This window comes from Triticum aestivum, chromosome 3D, assembly GCF_018294505.1.
Source record: "Triticum aestivum cultivar Chinese Spring chromosome 3D, IWGSC CS RefSeq v2.1, whole genome shotgun sequence".
Taxonomy (NCBI): domain Eukaryota; kingdom Viridiplantae; phylum Streptophyta; class Magnoliopsida; order Poales; family Poaceae; genus Triticum; species Triticum aestivum.
Window position 1 is genome coordinate 442323828 of NC_057802.1, and position 17250 is coordinate 442341077.

Here is a 17250-nt window from a genome sequence, read left to right on the forward strand (position 1 = left end):
TAGTCCACTAGATACTAAGGATAAGTTCGACCGCTGTCATGTGATCCATTCCCGGATCACTATTGTACCCCTTGACCAACTCATGGCAAGGCACACTTCATGTGCGGTACACAGCATAGCATACTGTAGAGCCTACGTCTAAAGCATAGGGGACGACCTTCGTCCTTTCTCTCTCTTCTGCTGTGGTCAGGTCTTGAGTCTTACTCAATACTCACACCTTGTAACACAGCCAAGAACTCCTTCTTTGCTGATCTATTTTGAACTCTTTCAAAATCATGTCAAGGTGTGCGTTCTTTGAAAGTATCATCGGGCGTCTTGATCTATCTCTATAGATCTTGATGCCCAATATGTAAGCAGCTTTTATCCAGGTCTTCCTTTGAAAAACTCCTTTCAAACAACCCTTTATGCTTTCCAGAAATTTTACATCATTTCGGATCAACAATATGTCATTCACATATACTTATCAGAAATGTTGTAGCGCTCCCACTCACTTTATTGGAAATACAAGTTTCTCATAAACTTTGTATAAATCCAAAATCTTTGATCATCTCATCAAAGCGTACATTCCAACTCCGAGATGCTTACTCCAGTCCTTAGAAGGATCGCTGGAGCTAGCATACCTTTTAGCATCCTTAGGATCGACAAAACCTTTCTGATTGTATCACATACAACCTTTCCTTACGAAAACTGGTAAGGAAACTTGTTTTGACATCCATCTGCCAGATTTCATAAATGCAGCTAATGCCTACATGATTCCGACGGACCTAAGCATCGCTACGGATGAGCAAATCTCATCGTAGTCAACTCCTTGAACTTGTGGAAATACTCTTTGCCACAAGTCGAGCTTCATAGACGGTAACATTACCGTCCACGTCCGTCTTCTTCTCAAAGTTCCATTTATCTCGGATTTCATGGCTTCTAACCATTTGTCGGAATATGGGCCCACCATCGCTTCTCCATAGCTCATAGGTTCATCGTTGTCCAACAACATGACTTCCAAGACAGGATCACGTACTACTCTGAAGTATTACGCATCCTCGTCGTCCTACGAGGTTTGGTAGTGACTTGATCCGAAGTTTCATGATCACCATCATAAGCTTCCACTTCAATTGGTGTAGGTGCCACAGGAACAACTTCCTGTGCCCTGCTACACACTAGTTGAAGTGACGGTTCAATAACCTTATCAAGTCTCCACCATCCTCCCACTCAATTCTTTCGAGAGAAACTTTTCCTCGAGAAAGGACCTGTTTCTAGAAACAATTACTTTTGCTTCCAGATCTGAAATAGGAGGTACACCCAACTGTTTTGGGTATTCTATGAAGATGCATTTATCCGCTTTGGGTTCGAGCTTATCAGCCTGAAACTTTTTCACATAAGCATCGCAGCCCCAAACTTTTAAGAAACGACAACTTAGGTTTCTCTAAACGGTGTCGTCTCAACGAAATTGCGTGGTGCCCCTTTTAAAGTGAATGTGGTTGTCTCTAATGCCTAACCCATAAACGATAGTGGTAATTCGATAAGAAACATCATGGTGTGCACCATATCCAATAGGGTGCAGTTGTGATGTTCGGACACACCATCACACTATGGTGTTCCAGGCGGTATTAATTGTGAAACACTTTCCACAATGTCTTAATTGTGTGCCAAACTCGTAACTCAGATACTCATCTCTATGATCATATCACAGACATTTTATCCTCTTGTCACGACGATCTTCAACTTCACTCTGAAATTACTTGAACCTTTCAATAATTCAGAATTGTGTTCCATCAAGTAAATACACTCAGCATCTACTCAAATCATCTGTGAAGTTAGAACTTAACGATATCCACTGCATGCCTCAGCACTCATTGGACTGCATACATCAAAATGTATTACTTCCAATAAGTTGCTCTCTTGTTCCATCTTACTGAAAACGAGGACTTTCAGTCATCTTGCCCATGTGGTATGATTTGCATGTCTCAAGTGATTCAAAATCAAGTGAGTCCAAACGATCCATCTGCATGGAGTTTCTTCATGCATATATACCAATAGACATGGTTCGCATGTCTCAATCTTTTCAAAAATGAGTGAGTCCAAAGATCCATCTACATGGAGCTTCTTCATGCGTTCTATACCAATATGACTCAAGTGGCAGTGCCACAAGTATGTGGTACTATCATTACTATCTTATATCCTTTTTGGCATGAACATGTGTATCACTACGATCGAGATTCATTTTAGGTGCAAGACCATTGAAGGTATTATTCAAATAAACAGAGTAACCATTATTCTCCTTAAATGAATAACCGTATTGCGATAAACATAATCCAATCATGCTCAACGCAAACACCAAATCTCGATGGTAGAGGGAGCATGCGATGCTTGATCACATCAACCTTGGAAACACTTCCAACACATATCGTCATCTCACCTTTAGCTAGTCTCCATTTATTCCGCAGCTTTTATTTCGAGTTACTAACACTTAGCAACCGAACCAGTATCTAATACCCTGGTGCTACTAGGAGTACTAGTAAAGTACACATTCATCTAACGTATATCCAATATACTTCTGTCGACCTTGCCTGCCTTCTCATCTACCAAGTATCTAGGGTAGTACTGCTTCAGTGACCGTTCCTCTTATTACAGAAGCACTTAGTCTCGGGTTTGGGTTCAACCTTGGGATTCTTCACTAGAGCAGCAAACGACTTGTTGTTTCATGAAGTATCCCTTTTCCCTTGCCCTTCTTAAACTAGTGGTTTTATTAACCATCAACAATTGATGCTCCTTCTTGATTTCTACTTTCGCGGTGTCAAACATCGCGAGTTGCTCAAGGATCATCATCTATCCCTTGATATGTTATAGTTCATCACGAAGCTCTAATAGCTTGGTGGCAGTGACTATGGAGAACCATCACTATCTCATCTGGAAGATAAACTCCCACTCGATTCAAGCGATTGTGGCACTCAGACAATCTGAGCACATGCTCAACGATTGAGCTTTTCTCCCTTAGTCTTCAGGCTTAAGAAACTTGTCAGAGGTCTCATACCTCTTGACGTGGGCACTAGTCTGAAATCCCAATTTCAGTCTTCGGAACATCTCATATGTTCTGCGACGTTTCAAAACGTCTTTGGTGCCACAATTCTAAACCGTTAGCATTACGCACTGAACTATCACGTAGTCATCAAAACGTGTATGTCAGATGTTTCGCAACATCTACAGACGACGCTGAGGTTCAGCACACCGAGCGGTGCTTTAAGGACATAAGCCTTCTGTGCAGCAATGAGGACAATCCTCAGTTTACGGACCCAGTCCGCATAATTGCTACTACCAACTTTCAACTAAATTTTCTCTAGGAACATATCTTAAACAGTAGAACTAAAGCCAGTATGACATAATTTGCAAAGACCTTTTGACTATGTTCATGATAATGAAGTTCATCTGATTATGAACTCCCACTCAGATAGACATCCCTCTAGTCATCTAAGTGATACATGATCCGAGTCAAACTAGGCCGTGTCCGATCATCACGTGAGACGGACTAGTCATCATCGGTGAACATCTCCATGTTGATCGTATCTTCTATACGACTCATGCTCGACCTTTCGGTCCTCTGTGTTCCGAGGCCATGTCTGTACATGCTAGGCTCGTCAAGTCAACCTAAGTGTATTGCGTGTGTGCCGAGGCCATGTCTGTACATGCTAGGCTCGTCAACACCCGTTGTATTCGAACGTAAGAATCTATCACACCCGATCATCACGTGGTGCTTCGAAACGACGAACCTTCGCAACGGTGCACAGTTAGGGTGAACACTTCTCTTGAAATTTTATAAGGGATCATCCTACTTGCTACCGTCGTTCTAAGCAAATAAGATGCAAAACATGATAAACATCACATGCAATCAAATAGTGACATGATATGGCCAATATCATTATGCTCCTTTGATCTCCATCTTCGGGGCACCATGATCATCTTTGTCACCGGCATGACACCATGATCTCCATCATCATGATCTCCATCATTGTGTCTTCTTGAAGTTGTCACGCCAACGGTTACTTCTACTTCTATGGCTAACGCGCTTAGCAATAAAGTAAAGTAACTTACATGGCGTTATTCAATGACACGCAGGTCATACAAAAATAAAGACAACTCCTATGGCTCCTGCCGGTTGTCATACTCATCGACATGCAAGTCGTGATTCCTATTACAAGAATATGATCAATCTCATACATCACATATATCATTCATCACATCTTCTGGCCATATCACATCACATAGCACTTGCTGCAAAAACAAGTTAGACGTCCTCTAATTGTTGTTGCAAGTTTTTACGTGGTTTGTAGGTTTCTAGCAAGAACGTTTCTTACCTACGTATGACCACAACGTGATTTGCCAATTTCTATTTACCCTTCATAAGGACCCTTTTCATCGAATCCGTTCCGACTAAAGTAGGAGAGACAGACACCCGCTAGCCACCTTATGCAACTAGTGCATGTCAGTCGGTGGAACCTGTCTCACGTAAGCGTACGTGTAAGGTCGGTCCGGGCCGCTTCATCCCACAATGCCGCCGAAACAAGATAAGACTAGTAGCGGCAAGAAGAATTGGCAACATCGACGCCCACAACTACTTTGTGTTCTACTCGTGCATAGAAACTACGCATAGACCTAGCTCATGATGCCACTGTTGGGGAACGTAGCAGAAATTCAAAATTTTCTACGCATCACCAAGATCAATCTATGGAGTAATCTAGCAACGAGGGGAAGGGGAGTGAATCTACATACCCTTGTAGATCGCGATGCGGAAGCGTTGCAAGAACGCGGATGAGGGAGTCGTACTCGTAGCGATTCAGATCGCGGTTGATTCCGATCTAAGCACCGAAAGTACGGTGCCTCCGCGTTCAACACACGTGCAGCCCGGTGACGTCTCCCACGCCTTGATCCAGCAAGGAGAGAGGGAGAGGTTGGGAAGACTCCATCCAGCAGCAACACGACGGCATGGTGGTGGTGGAGGAGCGTGGCAATCCCGCAGGGCTTCGCCAAGCACCGCGGGAGAGGAGGAGGAGGGAGAGGGGTAGGGCTGCACCAAAAGGAGACGTTCTCATGTCTATGGCAGCCCAAAACCTCAATATATATAGGGGAGGGGGAGGGCTGCGCCCCCATCTAGGGTTTCCACCCCCAAGAGGAGGTGGCCAGCCCTAGATCCCATCAAGGGGGGCGGCCAAGGGGAGGAGAGGGGGAGGCGCCCCACTAGATGGGCCCTAAGGCCCATCTGGACCTAGGGTTTGCCCCCTCCCACTCTCCCATGCGCCTTGGGCCTTGGTGGGGGGGCGCACCAGCCCACCTGGGGCTGGTCCCCTCCCACACTTGGCCCACGCAGCCTTCTGGGGCTGGTGGCCCCACTTGGTGGACCCCCGGGACCCTCCCGGTGGTCCCGGTACATTACCGATTTCACCCGAAACTTTTCCGGTGACCAAAACAGGACTTCCCATATATAAATCTTTACCTCCGGACCATTCCGGAACTCCTCGTGACGTCCGGGATCTCATCCGGGACTCCGAACAACATTCGGTAACCACGTACATGCTTTCCCTATAACCCTAGCGTCATCGAACCATAAGTGTGTAGACCCTACGGGTTCGGGAACCATGCAGACATGACCGAGACGTTCTCCGGTCAATAACCAACAGCGGGATCTGGATACCCATGTTGGCTCCCACATGTTCCACGATGATCTCATCGGATGAACCACGATGTCGGGGATTCAATCAATCCCGTATTCAATTCCCTTTGTCTATCGGTATGTTACTTGCCCGAGATTCGATCGTCGGTATCCCTATACCTTGTTCAATCTCGTTACCGGCAAGTCTCTTTACTCGTTCCGTAACTCACATCATCCCGTGATCAACTCCTTGGTCACATTGTGCACATAATGATGATGTCCTACCGAGTGGGCCCAGAGATACCTCTCCGTTTACACGGAGTGACAAATCCCAGTCTCGATTCGTGCCAACCCAACAGACACTTTCGGAGATACCCGTAGTGCACCTTTATAGCCACCCAGTTACGTTGTGACGTTTGGCACACCCAAAGCATTCCTACGGTATCCGGGAGTTGCACAATCTCATGGTCTAAGGAAGTGATACTTGACATTAGAAAAGCTCTGAGCAAACGAACTACACGATCTTGTGCTAGGCTTAGGATTGGGTCTTGTCCATCACATCATTCTCCTAATGATGTGATCCCGTTATCAACGACATCCAATGTCCATGGTCAGGAAACCGTAACCATCTATTGATCAACGAGCTAGTCAACTAGAGGCTTACTAGGGACATGGTGTTGTCTATGTATCCACACATGTATCTGAGTTTCCTATCAATACAATTCTAGCATGGATAATAAACGATTATCATGAACAAGGAAATATAATAATAACCTATTTATTATTGCCTCTAGGGCATATTTCCAACAAAAAGAAGTATATAGTGTTTCCAGGCGAGGCGCCAAGGCTAACAAGTCCACCCTCCTCCGATGGTGGTGGTGGTGGTGGTTGTGGCGGTGGTGGTGGTCGTGGTGGTTCACCTACACCTCCTTCACGCCATTCGACGCTGTCCCCCGATCCACAACCTCCGGCGGGTAAGCAGCCGCCGCCCCCCAATCCTCCTCCGGCGGGTACGACGCCCCCCAATCCACCTCCGGCGAAGAAGCAGAAGCAGGCGGACAGCAAGGAAACCCGCTCCTGGACTATTAACCCGGACCCTTATGTACCTAAGACCACAAGGGTACCGGAGCCATCACTGAAGCCTCTCCTCTCAAGGCCTTGGGAACTTAGTGAAGCTGAAACCAAATTGGCCGCGTCTGCTCATTATGAGAAATGGAAGGCGGATACGAAGGCGATAAAAGAGCCTGAGCCCAAGCAAGTATTCACTGAGAAGCAAAAGAAGTGGGCAAAGGATTTTTGACGACACCGTCCCAAGCCGAGCTGAATATGCCTGACGACTATGGACATGAACTTCGTAGGCAAGCAAAAATATTGAAGGAGGAGAAAGAAGAAAGTAAAAAAAGCGGGAAACAAGTTGACCAGCTCGGGATGCAGAATAAACAATCGATCCCCCCGCTCATAGTGAAAGCCGGTCCGGAAGAGGACCCCGAGATCATAGCAGCTGCGGCAGCACTTGGATTGACTGTAGCGAGTGCCATGAAACAAGCGTCCGAGATGGGTTTGACTCTTCGTGCCTTCTTAGGCCTTGAGGATGCGCCAGTATGTGAGATAGCATTACAATATGTGCGGAATGGGCCTCTCGTCGAGCCTGCGCGGGAAAAGAGTCTACCACCACAAATGCGAAATCTGCTACGTTGGTACAAGCAATTCATAACATGGGCCGACAAAGAATATGTTTATGCGGATGTTACAGAGGAGCATCACACCAAACGGTACTCTGTACAAGTTCATATGAGTGAATTGTTCCAGCTGTTCAATCTGCGCGAGCTCGACAAATCTATCCTGAGTTGCTACGTTCTGTAAGTGATTTATTTCTACCTCATCTCGTTCTTCATTGCCTGCACTATATATATATATATATATATATATATATATTGTCCTAACTATATTGTTGCGTACGCTATTATGCAGATTGAAGATTTGGGAATGCAAAATAAGAAACATCCATGATGTTGGGTTCATTGACCCACATATCGTTAATGGACATGTGTTACAAAATCACCCCGAAGACGTGGAGAAAGACTTGTACAAGTTTCTTAGAAAGCATCAACTCAAAAGTCATATTCTATTTCCTTACCATTTTGGGTGAGTGTTTCTCTCTTGTGCCCATTCTCTTTTGTTTACTCCATGCATGGTATGTCTAATCGATGAGTTATGCATGACTGTGCATGTAACGTGTCCGCAGGTTCCACTGGATTCTGCTAAATATTGAACTTCACACCTCCAGAGTTCTAATCATGGACTCTATGGATTCGGATCCAAAGCGTTGGGCCGACATGAGAAAAATGCTGCAAAAGTAATTATTTTCAATCATTTGAGCTCTATATCGATCGGTCTCTTTCGTTCATTTCCTAATATCAAGTAACTAATAACTCCCTTGTTCATTTAATTTTCTTTGCCCTGTAGGGTTTGGAGACGGTTCTCAGAAGAAATTGTCGGTGAATTCAAACATGAGCTAGATTTTAGAAGGTTAGTTAATGTGGATAAGCAGCCACCGGGGACCAATCTATGTGGATACTATGTTTGTGAGAACATCCGGAGACACACCTCTGAGCGGAAGGCATCGGATAGCATGCGGAAGGCGACGGATAACTTGCGGAGGAGGCTTAGTCCAGAAGCTCGCTTCCGACCAATTCAAGATGAATTAGCAGGATTTTTCATGAGGGAAGTCATCAATCCTAAAGGAGAACACTATACCGAGGACGAAGAAATTTATATGCATACCCGAGATTGAAACTTGTTCGAAGTTGTATATGGTCATCCATCCTAATTGTGTATGGAAACTTGTTCGAAGTTGTATATGGTCACCCGAGATTGAATATATATTATATATTCCTCTTGAATTCTTCTTGTTTGAAATTTCATATGCATGTATATAGTAGCGTAGAATATGTGTACTCAAACTTCATCAAAATTAAAATAAAACACAAAATAAAATATAAAAGAAATAAAACACTACAAATTAAAAAGAAACCAGGTTTAGGGGGGCTAAAACCCTAAACCTGCGGAGGAGGCCTTTAGTCCCGGTTAGCCACGAGAACCGGGACTAAAGGTCCTCCGCCCCGACGGACTCCTGGCGCCCACATGGACGGGCCTTTAGTCGCGGTTCGTAAGAGGCGCGAATAAAGGGGGGGCCTTTAGTCGCGCATATTTAGTCCCGGTTGCACAGCCAGGATTAATGGCCTTTGCGAACCGGGACTAAAGGCCTATTTTCTACCAGTGTAAATGTCCTTATCTATTTGTCATATTGAATGCCGATAGATGATAAAGCCTTATAGTTATACTAGTACACGTAACTGATGGAATGTTTAGATCAATGCAATGCTCTGCGCAAGTGTTGCTGCACACACTTCTTGTGGCACCCGAATTGGCCATCACAACTTCGTCAAATTTGGTAAGTGTTCACATATACGACAATGAGGCTGCTGCGGCATGGCGCTGGAAAAGTGTGGCACGCCACAAAATATAACACCAACCAAACTGTTGCCACAGAAAGTCAAACTTGTATAACTCTTGTTTTGTGAAATGTGCGAAGATTTTTGCTAAACCTTGATTTCTTTTCTATGAGGCTTAACCCTGTTTCTTTTCGGTGTAGTTGTTAGTTTGATTTTTTTTTTTCTGTTGTAAGAAATTGTGAAACATTCAGTCAAGACGAAAGGATTGTGCAACAGAGCATGCAAACCTTAAGTCAAGCAGACCGGCCTGATATCTTTGAAGAATAGAATGAGGGATTGGTCCATCGAGTTGGTTATATGACAAATCGCTGTAAAATAATAGTTAAAACCATTCTCTAAAATTTATATCATCACCCAAACATTATAATCAGCAGAGACTTACAGAACTTTTATTGACTTTATTTGGTAGTCTGGAATACCTCCTGTCAAATTGTTGTGTGACAAATCCCTACATATGTTTTATGCTTAGGATCACAAAGATGTTAACATAACCTCATTTATCCCATTAATATTTTGTGGTAGGCACCACTTACAGGTTTTCCAGTGATACCATGTTCATGAATGCTATGGTTAATCCACCTTTCAGTCCGCTGGTAGACAGATTTCTGCACAAAAAAAAAAATCATTCAATACAAATGTCTTGATTTTGTGATATCATTGAGCTAACATGTTTCCTTGAGATTATTCTAATATCTTTTTGTGGTTCAGGTTTACAGTAAATTATATTTATAACAGAATGTGCTTCAAAAGTTTAAAAATATTGAATTGTGATGTTTAGATTCCGAAATGTATATGGTACAAGTCCCTGTTTTTTTTTTGACCAGGAAACCGTAGAACAATGGTTCTAGGGTAAATGGAAACAAATATAAATGGAATAAAAAAAGCTGTATGTGTTGGGTATGGGCGTTCAGATGTATTTAAAAGAAGGACGTGGCTACAGAGCGGCAAGGCGCCCGTTAGTTGTCGAGAGCGCACCCTCCATATTAGGAAAATGATGTGACATGTCATTTTAGCCTACCAGAAAAGGAAAGTATGCAGTCTCACATCGTCAGGTTACCTCAGTGGAGAGACCACGTGCAATTATTTGTGGTTTCGATTTTTTAAAAAAGTCATAACTTTTGATTCGAGTGTCGGAATTTAGATCCGTTTTCACTATTGGGTTTCTCGCAACGAGTTCTTCAAAACTAGATCCCATATGAGTAGGTTTCGACAAACTTTTTTTTCGAGCAACTTTGTGTGCTATAGAGGCAACTTCAGTGCTATAGGAAAGCAACTCCTTTTTTTCCCTCTACCTATCAGCGGAGGATCCTTCTAAGTTGGTTACCATGACTACCAATTAACTAACTTCACCTCTAAATTTTCTACCATAAGGACACTCAATCATGCCAAATGCTGGGATCGGCCTCTCCAGACACCTTTAACCATCCAATGATGATCACCTAATTTGTTTGAACAAGTCCGTACGTCCGAAATCCTCCAAACCGAACAACGAGGCGACGTTCTCAAGGCCCCTCAGTCTCCATTGCTCCCTCCGACATCAAATTGGATGCCATCTCCTAAGACACAAGAGGAGCAGAATCCGCGAAGTAGTTTCGATCGTACCAAGGGATCCCACCCAGAGGAGATAAATTATTGACGCATCTCTATGACACAAACTTGAAAGGTATCTAAAACCTTTACATATTAGCCAAGTTATGTTCTTGGTAATGTTTCTGTTCATGAGGGTTGGGCTACTGGATACATGATTTTAGACAATTGTATGATTGATTGTGGGCAACCGGATGCATGGTTTTAGACAACTGTATGGTTGATTGTGGGCAACCGGATACATGGTTTTAGGCAACAGTGTCGTTGATTGTGGGCAACCGAATACATGGTTTTAGGCAACTGTATGGTTGATCATGGGCAACTGGATACATGGTTTTAGACAACTGTATGGTTGATTGTGGGCAACTGGATACATGGTTTTAGGCAACAGTATCATTGATTGTGGGCAACCGGATACATGGTTTTAGACAACTGTATGGTTGATGATGGGCAACTGGACACATGGTTTTAGACAACTGTATGGTTGATTGTGGGCAACTGGATACATGGTTTTAGGCAACAGTATCATTGATTGTAGGCAACGATGACACCTGAAAAAGGTTGGGAGGGGCCTCACCATACCTTCGGTCACCACACTAGACAGGAAAACACCTGCGCGCGATTTGTGCCAAATCGAATGGCTTGGGATGGCGCGCTCGACGTCTCCAAATATTGCAGCAGCACTAATAAGCATTTGGGCACAACTTATATGTGAATTTAGTGAACAAGATAGTCATGTGAAGCATCTTATAATGACTTCTCATTGATAGGCAATCATAGTAGGCAAACTAAGAAGAAGTTGCTTTTCTATAGAACTAAAGTTGCCTTTTAGCACCCAAAGTTGCTCAAAACAGAAAGTTTGTCGAAACATATCCATATGGATCTATTTTTGACGAACTCGTCGCGAGAAACCCAATGGTGAAAACGAATCTGAATTCCGATACTTGAATCAAAAGTGATGGCTTTTTAAAATTTTATTAAGCCCAAATAAATGCAGGTACATATCCTTTCTTGACTGATTTGTGTAAAGTAGGTAGCGTCGACGAGATTACGAACAGATACTTTCCTTTTTTGTAGTGTAATAACGACACAGAATGCTAATTACTATTTTTGTAGGGTGAGTTTTTTGTCGGGTACTGCGTGCACTCGCGACGCCCGAATAGCGCAGCTGCACTTTGAAGCATTTAGGTTAAAAGAATGTAGACATTAACCTAAGTACTTAACTAGTTGCAAAGTTATTTTAATAGAAGAAAATAAATTGTATCAATCCATTCCTCTACAACGGTATTGGCCATGGTTTGTGGGCCGTTGAACTTTAGAACATGGCTTACTAAGGAGTTTAGTGTAGGACTGAATCGGCTGGTTATTGTCTTACTAAGGAGTTTAGTGTAGGACTGAATCAGCTGGTTGATAAACTTGTTTCTATTACTTTAATGAGGATACTGGCGAGGGTTCCCCGCGCCTAGGATTCCCCCCGCGCCTCCGCCGCCGCCGGCCGCCCTCCCCTCCCCTCCCGCGCCTCCGGCCGCTGGCCGCGCGCGCCGCGCCGCGCCCCCTCCCCCCCTCCCGGCCCGTCCCCCGCGTCGCCTCCCCGAGCGAGGCGACCGGGGGCCCATCTTCCTGCCCCTAGCGCCTCCCCCTCCCCTTCCACTCCTTCCGCCGCCGCCGGGCCCTGCCCGCGTGGTGTTGGCGGTGGCGGCAGCCTTCCCTTCCCCGCGCGCGGTGCCATGGCTCGGGTGGTGGCGTCCCGCGGTGGTGCCCCTCAGTCGACGGTGGTTCCGGCAGCGGCGGCTGCTCCAGGCGGCGCAGCTCCGGATGGCCTAGAGGCGGCGGCGCGGCCACTTGGCGGCGGGCCGGCGCGGTGGATGGTGGCGGCGCCCTCCCGGCCCAGATCTGGGCCCTTTTGGGCCCCATCTGGGTCTGGGCGGGCCTGACTCGGTCTCGCCAGCGGCGGCTCCAGCGAGGGCGGTGGTGGCGCGGCTTGTTCGGGGGGTTGTGGAGACGGCGGCACGTCTACTGTAGTTCGGCGACGGGTGCTTCACGAGCCCCTTTTGGGCTCGGCCAGGCCCCGAGGGCCTGGTACGCTCCCCTTGCCGCGTCCGGTCGGTGACCGCCGATGGCGGTGGAGGTTGTTTCCTCCGGCGTGGCCGCTGTCGCTGCCGCTCCTCGTTCCCGGCTGCTCCCTCTCATCCTCGTCGGTCACGCTTCGATGACCATGGTGAGGCGGCGGTGATGATGGCAAGACCGTGGTGGCGCACGTTCGTGGGTGGCTTGTCTGATGGAGCGCGTCGGACCGTTCGGGGTTGTGGGTGTTTAGCGGATGGGAGAAATCTGTGCCGGCTTGCCGGCACCGACGCGGTGACGCTCGTGGGCGCCATCGTTCCTTCCTGAAGGGCGTCGGATCTTCCCCTTCCCCACGCCCCTCCGCGTACCGGGGGAAACCCTAGGACCTGTCCGGGCAGCAGCGTTGTCGTCGTCGTGTTCCTTCCTGAAGGTGCTGCTTGGTATGTGGAGGTTCGAGGTGCCTGTAGCGAGGTGGTACATCTCCGGTGGGCGCAACGGTCTCGGGTTATCATTGTTTTCGTCGATCCGACGCTGTTAACATTATTTTCTCTCTTCTTTCTCTTTTGTTTCTTTTGGGCATGCTTGTGCTGTTTGCCCCAGCATTGAACTCTTTGCTGTATCAGGCGGTTGCTATATCTATATTGTGGGGCGAAAGCCTTTTTCTTAATGAGGATACTGGCAATGTCTAATGGAGTTGAGAATCTTCAGGGGTCTACACAAGTATACAATGAGATTTTTGTCATTAAGATCTGTTTTAAATGCAGGGAGCTGGAGGTGCTGTTCATCAACTGAATAAGCTGCATGATGATGGTGCGAATCTTGCCACACGCATGATATATTCGTCATATGCGTGCAATATCTATGTCGATGATCGATCTTACCATCCTGGGAGTCAGCGGTGAAGTTTTCCATCCGAATGAGCGAGTACACCTCGAACGTGTTGATTAGCGGGGGCAGGATCGAGCCACGCGTCATATTCAGGGTGTAGAACGCGTCGCCGTTATACAAGAAGTGTCCGCTGTCATACAAGCTGTTGGCCTGTAAAAGCTACGGGGAGAAGCCTCGGTGCAGCAAATCGCCGGCATTATAGATGTCGAACCTTCTGTTTGGGTTGCTACCATTGATTTCAGCAAAATGGAAGATCGGCAGAAGGCGGACGCTCTTAGAGTCCACATTGTCCTTTTCAATGCCGATCCACATGGAGTAGTAGTTTGCGTCTAGGGTCGTGGCCTTCTGGAAGATGGCCATCGGCACATTGAAGTAGTCGTCGCCCGGGAGAATCTCCACTTGACTGCTAGTGTTCAGGTTGATCCAGGGGTAGGTGTTGTGGTACGAAGACCAGCCCTCCCAGAACCGGTCGTAAGGATCCACTGGATATCTGCATTGCACACAAAAGACAAGGTAAATCATGTAAATACTCCATTTTTTGTTCAATTGGAGTTGGGAATCTCAAATTCTTGGCAAGTTGAGATGTACTCCCTCCGACCAGTAATAAGTGTCGCAGCTTTGAACTAAACTAACCTTAGTGTAAAACTGCGACACTTATTTTAGATCGGAGGGAGTAATATTTATTTTCTGTTTGAGATTCAGGAAGTATAAGAGCAGTAGAGCACACACTCCAAATGTGCTGAGCAAGCCAACATATTTTAAAACCATTGGCAGGCATAATTCAGTTCTAATCCAAAACTATGATGGATGTCAGTCTTACCTTGTGATAAAATCAGCGACTTCATCAAATCTGATGCGTCCAAAGTAGCCAACTGATACGGAAGTATTCACAAAAGGGTACATCGCATCTAGCAGTGGCCTCAGCTCCAACACAGACACGAATGGAGTCCCTGTACCGAAGTTTATCAGACAGACCGACATGGAGTCGCCTGGAGCAACGGTGAGCACTTCCTTCCATGCTGTGATTGATGGATTCCAATATGTCAAGTTCACCGTATCCCAGAAATTGACGCCAATATGGAGCCCAAACAGAAACGGCGACCCGTCCAAAGTCCTGTTCAACCCATCGTAGTCGCCGTAACTAAACAAGGCCCTCAACAGATACTTCTTGCCGATGATGGATGGCAGCGTATAGCAATTCCGTGAACCGTCAGGGAAGCTTCTCAAGGTTTTTGCTTGCTCACTAGCCGCATCAGCCATGAACTCCGTTGAAATCTTGTGGCTCAATCCACCCTCGACAAATCCATCGTCAGAATGGTACTGTAGTCCTGTTATGCTGTCGTTGTAGGTGCCATTGTTTCCGCAATCGATGCTTATGAACCCTGCACGTGGAGAATATGTATCAGTTTCATGTGTTCCAAGTTTAAGATCTACGCCAAGATCATGGCTGGTGTGACTAGATATTCACTAGCAAGCAATACGTGAGGGGTGGGGGGTGTGCTGCCTCCCTTTCGGTGGAGCGGTGTTTCTTTATACATATTCTTGGCGGCGGCTCTTGGCGGCATGGAGCAGCGGAGGCTTGGCGTCAGATATGTGGTGACGGACACGCGCAGGAGGTCGACGCTGTCTGGCGTCGTGGTGGCGTCGGCGGCAGCGAGACCGGGCAAGGCCGTTGCAACAGTACAGCTCTGAAGATGGATATGTGGTAGGTGGTTGTGGCGGCCTCATACTCGGCAGGCGGCCTGGTTGAGGAGCACGCCGGACTGGTGGGTGCCCATACCCGGCAGGCGTCCAGGTTGGGACCTCAGGTCTTAGATGTTAGGTTTGGCTGCGAGGTCTGTTTGGTATTAGGCCCAGACCGTCAGCGCCCCTTCATCAGTTAGATAGGAGTAGCGACAGAGGTTGCGAAGATGATGGCTTTGGTCTTACAGTTGTACGACTTTATAAGGTTTTGTGCTAATAATTAATAAAGTGGCCGTATGCATCGACCAGATGCAGAGGCCGGGGGTATTCCTTCTTTTCTAAAAAAAAGCAATACGTTTATTGTTAAGATTTCAGTCAAGACTCAAGAGGGATTTCTTAAGTTTTTTTTTCAAACCGGGCTTCCCCCCTTTCCATTACTCAACATAACGGAAATAAAAGTCTCACATTACGGAAACTAGTAAGACTAGGGAAAAAGAAGAAGCGAGTTCGGAGCAAACACCAGGAAACTCACTGTCTGCGGCTGGCATCAGAGAACCGGGATTTCTTAAGTTGCACGCCGAAGTAAACTCACAGTGCATGCACATGGAGAAGGGATTGGAGGATGCAGGATCTTCAAGGGGGAAAACTTGTCTTACCGGAGGTAGAAGACTGGCCATGGACTCGAATCATCATCATGACCAGGATGAGCAGCAGCGCCAAGTTCCACGTCGGTTTTATACTAATTGCCGAGCAATGGGGGCTGATCACCATTGTTCTCTCTTGGGTTCCTAAAATATTTGGAAGCACCGAACATCCTATGAGCTATAGAAAAAACTTGTGCGCTTATATAGCAGAGCAAACTAACTAACTAACAGGGTTTTGGTAGTATTTTTATTGGCTTGGCCTCAATCGGCGCATGATTATTTAACGATGTAGAGAAACGGGAAGTTTTGTTCATCAGTAGGGAGCCTTCCTTCCTTTTAAAGAAATGTTACTTGATCTAGCTAAGATAAGAGAGGATGCAACTTGCTCTGAATTACTTAGTCGCAGGTATGGATGTATCTAGATGTATTTTAGTTCTAGATACATCCATTTCTGCGACGAGTAATTTGAAACATAGGACTACATTTTAACAATCTCCGCAAGAAACTACGTCGTACTGCCCGTCCTACTAGCAGCCCGGTCCTTTAATTAACGCACGCACTTTGATCGATCTTTGTTTGAACCAGTCCCTTGTGCTAGGTTAAGAGCTGTAAAAGGCTACAGTTAGAAGACACAAAGGAAGACAGCTTCCATGATCAAAGCTCAGAATGACCAAACTGTGCTGGTATAAGAACGGGTGCTCCTTTTGAAATTATACGAGTTTTGAACTTGTTGTTGTTGTTGTTGTTGTTGTTGTTGTTGTTGTTGTTGTTGTTGTTTGAAATTTGGTTTCAAGGAAATATTGCCAGTAGTTGTCCTGAAACCAACCCATCTAATTTTGTTACTTCATCGACTTACCTCTTTTTTTTTGCGGGTAGAAATTTGTATTACTCGAAGCATCAAGTCCTTACAATCCATCGCAGCCAACTCCAAAGCAACTGGAGGTCCCGAACCAAGCCAAGTCATGGTTCTACCCTCGCTACGAGCAAAATAAGCTAAACTATCACTAACTTTATTTTGGCTACGATTAACATGAGTAATACAAAAATCACGAAGGGACAAAAGATATCTAATCTCCTTGATGACGGACGAGTAGACCGATCTATCAATATCTGAAGCTTGAATCAATTTTACTGCCATTAGGGAGTCCATCTCAACCTGCACTAGCAAGTCGCTTCTTTGGATAGAAAAGGATAGACCTTCCATGCATGCACATAGCTCAGCTTCGAGCAC

At 45.9% G+C, this 17250-nt stretch overlaps 1 pseudogene; it reads right to left on the reverse strand.

The window, feature by feature from the left end:
* Positions 1-16146, reverse strand: part of LOC123076350 (probable LRR receptor-like serine/threonine-protein kinase At1g51810) — a 57122-nt pseudogene extending 40976 nt beyond the window's left edge.
* Positions 16147-17250: the final 1104 nt, after the last annotated feature.